We start from the raw sequence: 6667 nt of genomic DNA on the forward strand, positions 1-6667 counted from the left end.
TATCGGCAATGAATATTGAATGTACCATAGACTGCCAGAAGAAAGAACAAATTTGTCGTGGAAGAAGTACAACCAGAATGCTGTTTAGAAGTGAGGGTGGTGAGACTTCATTTCATTTACTTTGGACATGCTATCAGCAGGGACCAATCCCCGGAGAGGGACATCATGTTCGGTAAGGTAAAGGGTCAGTGAAAGGGAGGAAGATCCTCAGTGAGATGAAATGGTACAGCTTCTGCAACAACGAGCTTAAACATGCCTACTATTGTGAGAATAGTGCAGGACCTGGTTTCTGTTATACATAAGATCATTATGAGTCTGAGATAACTCAACGGTACCTAACACAAACTTTTCCATAAAAATATTTCTGACCTCTTCAGTATAAATATAGCCATTTTGGAGTTCTGTGGGTGGCCATCATTCAAAGAGCACTGAATTTACATATATTCTGAGCATTTCAACATTAAAAGCCAAGGGATTGATTCGGTCAACTTTTTTGTTCCATCCTGCATGGCAGGCCTTGGACTTTTGAAGATTTTCCATTAACTTCTGGTGTTGAATTTTCATCGTCAAGTATGACTATTTGTTTTCCCTGAACTGTGTGGGGGATGAAGCAGCTGCTAAGCTCAGGCAGTGGTGTGTATATAAGTGTGTGTGTGTGTGTGTGTGCACTCACACATGCTAACTAAACAGCAACTCCAGACAATTTTCTCCTTGATGAGAAGAGGAAAGGAGGAATGGAGAAAGAAGGTAGGGAGTGGAAAAGAATGCCAAAAAAAAAAAAAAAAAAAAGCCAGAAAAGTCCTTGAAATGAAATCTTTCCTCTCCACTAGTGTTTCATTAAAAAGAATAAGGAAATTAGAGAAAAATTGGGGTAGCACACTCATTTCCCTCTATCTGGAAGAAAAACACCTACAGTGGGTTTAAACTGATTCATCTTTATTTGCTTAGTCTACATTCTACCTATTTACCAGAAGGGAAATTTTTTTGGGTCAAAGACTCGGTCTTTTCCTTTTTTTTAATTCTAAAAAGCCTTGCAGAGTACTTTTCACTCATTGGGAGGCCATAAATATCTGTTGAACTGAAATATTCACTCTTCAGTGCCAGTTACTCCTACTTACTTAAAGCCCTAAGAGAATTCTGGCCATGTCTAGAAGTTCACAAGTAGGCATTGTCCTGAAAGCTGTAGCTTCCCTTCTTTCCTTACTGGTCTCTTTTTGTCCACTTTTAATCTTCTTGTAAGTTTTCTCCCTTTATGGGGTGAAAAACCAAAAGAAGACAGAGAAAAGTAAAAGAATCAGAGGCAGATTAAGGAAGGAGAAGAGGAAGGGAAAGAAGGGTGGGGAGAAGCAGGACAAGAGAGGAGGAAGAAAAGTTGGGGGAGAAGATGACAGGAAAGAGCCAGAGAAGAAAAGGGAGGAGAGAGAGGAGCAGGGAGAAAAGCCTGGAGGCAGAAATATGGAAAGCTGCTTTTAGTGAAGGAAAAATAGGTCAGACTTCTTCCCTTAAGATGCTCCTTCTTCTGATTGCCCGTCTGCTCTGTGCTTGTTCTCTGCTGAAGGTACCTGTATTAGTCAGGACACTTTTTTTTTTTTTTTTTTTTTTTTTTTTTTTTTTTTAATAATGAAATGCTACACAAATTCACGTGTCATCCTTGTGCAGGGACCATGATAATCTCTGTATCATTCCAATTTCAGTATATATCTGCTGAAGCACAGTCAGGACACTTTGGGCTAAAGGAAATAGACAACCCAAATGCACTTACTCATTTTTAAAATAAAAAGGAAAAGGAGGTGAGGTTAAGATAGCCCTCTTGCTAGATGCTCCACGTTTTCCCTCTACAACAAGGATTTGAGAGACCAAGTAAAAAAAATACAGATGACAGTTCTAGAACCCTGAGCTGCAAGTGAAAGAATAAAGAAGTAGACCAAATAGCAGCTGAAGAGAAAAGTGAACCAAAGCAGTGAACAGGAGATATGCAGGGAGGAGATGTCTTCCCTGCAGACCCAACACAGCATGGCCATTGGAGTCATAGGGAGTTATCTTCATGGAATTCCCAATAAGTCAGAGACAGATTGCATGCAAACCTGGAGTGAAGCCAGGTGAGCACAACATGAGCTAAATCTAAGAAAAGGAAGTGCAAGAAACTGGGCCAGAGACTCAGGCAACTTCAGAGCATGAAGGGAACAAGTAAATAGGGATAGAGCCATTCATCAGCTGTGGTCCCTACTTGTTTGGATGGGGAACCCACATAGTGGGAAGGGCCTGTGGGGTGGTGGCTGGAGATGCTGGACTGTGGATGTCCCTCAACTTTTCCCTGAGTCAGGGAAGGAACCAAATAACCAGTTACACTTACAACAGAGTGCACTGGTGTGATAGTTGGAGCTGTGTGTCAACTTGGCTGGACCACAATTCTGTGTGGTTTAAGTAGTTGTGATGTGGGTCGTTCCAATGATGGGATCAGGTATATATATTTTGAGCAGCCAATCCATTGAAAAGGAGTTTCCCTAGGAGTGTGGCCTGCTTCCAGTATATTTATGGACATCCTGGGAAAAGAGATATTCTTCCGTGGATCGAGATACTGTCTGTGAGCAAACAATCACCATTCAGCCTGGAGATCTTGGATTCATCATTCGTTGTAGTCAACAGCCAGTATACTGCCTGCCAACCTTGAGCTCGTCCACCCCTGCAGCTGTGTGAGTCAAGAAAAGCCTCCAGCTTGACATTTGATCCAAGAACTTGGGACTCACCAGCTTCTATAAGTGTGTGAGCCATATTCCTAGGATAAATTTATCTTTCTTTCTCTCTCTTTATATAAGCTTTACTGGTTTTGCTTCTCTAGAGAGCACAGTCTAACACATTTGGTACCAGGAGTGGTTCTAGAGAGACAAAATCATCAGGATGGACTTCCTAAATTGGTTCTCCAATTGATTAATCACAAAGGCACTGGTGATCCTACCTCCCTTAGTAAAGAGGGCCCTGCTAATCCATGGCATGAGGTGGTAACATTGATATGCAAAATAGCACCACCAATAGATCAAGTCCTTTTTTTTTTTAACTGTGATTTGAGTGAAAATTTACAAGCAAATTCACTTTCCATATAGCAGTTCACATATAATTTGTCTCATGACATTGACTACAATTTATCCCAATGCAACAGCTCCCCTCCCACTTCCTCCCGATAGTTACCTTTTCCCTGTGTCTATCCCTCCATGCACTCCTGCCCCCTGAGCTGTCCCTCTGTGCATAAACAGCGCTTCTTTCTCCCATGATTGTTCTCTCCAAGGAGTGTATCTACCTCAGGTAAATATTCAACTCATATGTCTGTCTTTTGTTTGGCTGGAAGCCACAGGAGTGGGTTCAATTCCAGACCCGAAGGGCAGCTAGGGGCCGTAGTCTCAGTGGTTCCACCAGGCTCTATCGGACCAGCAAACCTGCTTCCTTTTTTTTTTCCCCCCAAATGATTTTGAGTTTTGTTCCACATTGTTCTCCTTCTCTATCCAGGATCTCCTACACAGATCCCCCTCCAAGTGGTTGACAGTGGTAGCTAGGCACCATCTAGTTCTTCTGGTCTCATAGTTGTATAGGCTGTGGATCACACGGTGTATTAGTCACTAGGAGTAATTGTTTCCATGAATCTTTGGTTTTCTTCATTCTTCTTTGCTCTAGATGAGAAGAGACCCATCATTGCATCTAGATGTCTGCTTGTAAGCTTTTAAGATCCCAGTCACTACCAAAGTAGGAGGTGGAACAGTGTTTTGTGTAGTATGTTATGCCGATTGAACTTGATGTCCCCTGTGACTTGGTCCCAAGCCCACAGGTTCAACTACTCTCTCCCTCTGGGTAGCTGGCTATGACCAAGAAGTGACTATAACCTTGTCTCTTGTAAGCTCTACTATACACCTGGGAATTCAGATCATACAAATACACTTATAGGACCATTGTCTGCCAGTCCTATACATGGTCTTGGGTATACTCTCCGCTTCATAGACATACCTAATAGTTCAACCTGTCCACCCATCTTTCAACCCGTAAACCCAAGTTTGCCTTCACTGACAACACAGTACTGTATGTGCAAAAGGGTTCATCTTTGTTTTCTGTGCCTCCTGTGCACCTCTCTATGTCTTCCTCTTCCTCAGTGCCACCATGTTGGTCACTCACATGTACATTGTCCTCTTCATCCAAATCAATACTTATCTCTACCTATCTAACAATGTTCCCTCCCCTCCCCTCCCACCCCTAGTAACCAGCAAAGAAAATTTCCTTCCATATTTAAACCTTTCCTTGACTTTTACAGTAACAGACTAATACAATATTTTTCCTTCTGTGACTGTCTTATTTCACTCAGCACACTGTCCTCCAAGTTCATCCACGTTATGCGATGTTTTGCAGATTCTAGGTTATTCTTTAGGGTTGCATAGTATTCCATTGTGTGTATGTACCATAGTTTGGTTATCCATTCCTCAGCTGATGGACACCTAGGTTGTTTTCATCTTTTGGCAATTGTAAATAGTGCTATGATGAACATGGATGTGCATATGTCTGCTCTTATGACTCTCACTTCTTTAGGATATGTAATGGAATGGCTGGGTCAAATGTTATTTCTAGTTCCAACTTTGGAAGGAATCGCCATACTGCTTTCCACAGTGTTGTACCATTTTAAAGTCCCACCAGCAGTGTATGAGAGTCCCAATCTCTCCACACCCTCACCAGCATTTGTTATTTAGTGTCTTGTTGAACTTTGCTACTAGTGCTGGAGCAAGATAGTATCTCATTGTTGTTTTGATTTGCATCTCTCTAATGGCTAATGATTGTGAGCATTTCTTCATATGTTTGTTGACCACCTGAATATCATCCTTGGTGAAGTGTCTATTCATGTCTTCTGCCCATTTTTAAATTGGACTATTTGTCTTTCTGTTATTGAGGTGTTGGAGTTTTCTATAAATTCTAGAGATAAATTCCTTGTCAGATATGTAATTGCCAAATATTTTTTCCTAATCTGTAGGCTGGCTCTCTTTGGACTCTTTTGGAGAAGTTTTTAGAAGCACATAAAAATTTGATTTTTAGAAGGTCCCATTCATCTGGTTTCTCTTCTGCTTGCTGTTTGTGCATTTTGAGTTATGCTTGATAGTCTATTTATGCCATATATTAGGGCCCCTAAGTTTATCCCTAGTTTTTCCTTGAGAAACTCTACAGTTTTAGGTTTCAAGTGTTTGATCTATCTGGAGTTAGTTTTTGTGTATTGTGTGAGGTACAGATCTTGTTCCATTTTTCTGCAAGTGGATATCCAGTTTTGCCAGCATCATTTATGAAACAAATATTCTCTTCCCCATTTAATGGATTTCAGCCCTTTGTCAAAGATAGCTGCCCATGGGTTGATGGATCTATTTCTGAGTTCTCAATTTTATTCCATTGGTATATGTATCTGTCATTATATCAATACCAGGCAGTTTTGAGTACTGTGGCTGTATAGTAGGTTTTGAGATCCGGCAATGTGAGACCTCCTACTTTGCTCTTCTTCTTCAATAGTGCTTTGCTTATTTGAGGTCTCTTTCCTTTCCATATAAAGTTAGTGATTGGTTTTTCCATATCCTTAGAAAATGTTGATGGGATCTGGATTGGGATTGCATTGAATGTATAGATTGCTTTCAGTAGAATTAACATTTTGACAATGTTCAATCTTCCTATCCACGAGCATGGTATGTTCTTCCATTTATGAAGATCTCTTATGGTTTCTTGAAGTAGTTTTTTATAGTTTTCTTTGTAAAGGTCTTTTGTGTCCCTGGTAAGATTTATTCCCAAGTATTTCATTTTTTTTTGGTAGCTATTGTAAATGGGATTGATTTCCTTATTTCCTTTTCAGCAATCTCTTTGCTGATGTAGAGGAATCCAACTGATTTTTGGATGTTGATCTTTTACCCTGCAATGATACTAAATCTCTCAATTAGTTCCAGTAGATTTTTGACTGAGTCTCTTGGGTTTTCTAGGTATAGTTTCATATCATCAGCAAATAGGGATAGTTTGACTCTTCCTTACCAATTTGGATGCCTTTGATTTCCCTTTCTTGCCTTATGATCCTGGCTATGACTTCCAGTTCAATGTTGAATAGAAGTGGTGATAGAGGGCATCCTTTTCTGGTTCCTGTTTGCAAGAGGAATGGTTTCAGTCTCTTTCCATTGAGTGAAGTACTCTGTAGATGTCTATAAGGTCAAGTTGGTGGATTGTATTGTTCAGCTATTCTGCATCTTTGTTCAGTTTCTTTCCAGTTGTTCTATCTTTCAAAGAAAGTGGTGTATTAAAGTCTCCCATTGTGACTGTGCAGTCATCTATTTGACTTTTCAACTCTTTTAAAGTCTGATTTGTGTATTTTAGGGTTCATTCATTGGGTCCATAGATATTTACTATAGTTATAACTTCATGTTCAATTGATTCCGTAATCATTATATAATGTCCTTCCTTGTCTTGTATGGTGGTTTTTGTCTTAAAGTCAATTTGATCAGAAATTAATATTGCCACACCTGCTCTTTTATGGTTGCTATTAGCTTGATATATATTTTTCCAACCTTGGATGTTTAGTCTACTTTTGTCTTTGTCTCTAAGGTGTGTCTCTTCTAGATAGCACATTGATGGGTTTTGTTTTCTTATCCAATCTGCAACTCTCCATCTCTTG

General features: G+C 40.1%; 1 non-coding gene across 1 annotated transcript; it reads right to left on the bottom strand.

Moving 5' to 3' along the window:
• Nucleotides 1-1614: 1614 nt before the first annotated feature.
• LOC122152153 lies at nucleotides 1615-1717 on the bottom strand. The gene has a single exon (XR_006164416.1). It is a non-coding gene; the product is annotated as a U6 spliceosomal RNA (small nuclear RNA).
• Between the last annotated feature and the right edge of the window lie 4950 nt (nucleotides 1718-6667).

This window comes from Orycteropus afer, unplaced genomic scaffold (genome assembly GCF_000298275.1).
Source record: "Orycteropus afer afer isolate SDZICR_OR568_19922 unplaced genomic scaffold, OryAfe1.0 scaffold00017, whole genome shotgun sequence".
NCBI lineage: Eukaryota > Metazoa > Chordata > Mammalia > Tubulidentata > Orycteropodidae > Orycteropus > Orycteropus afer.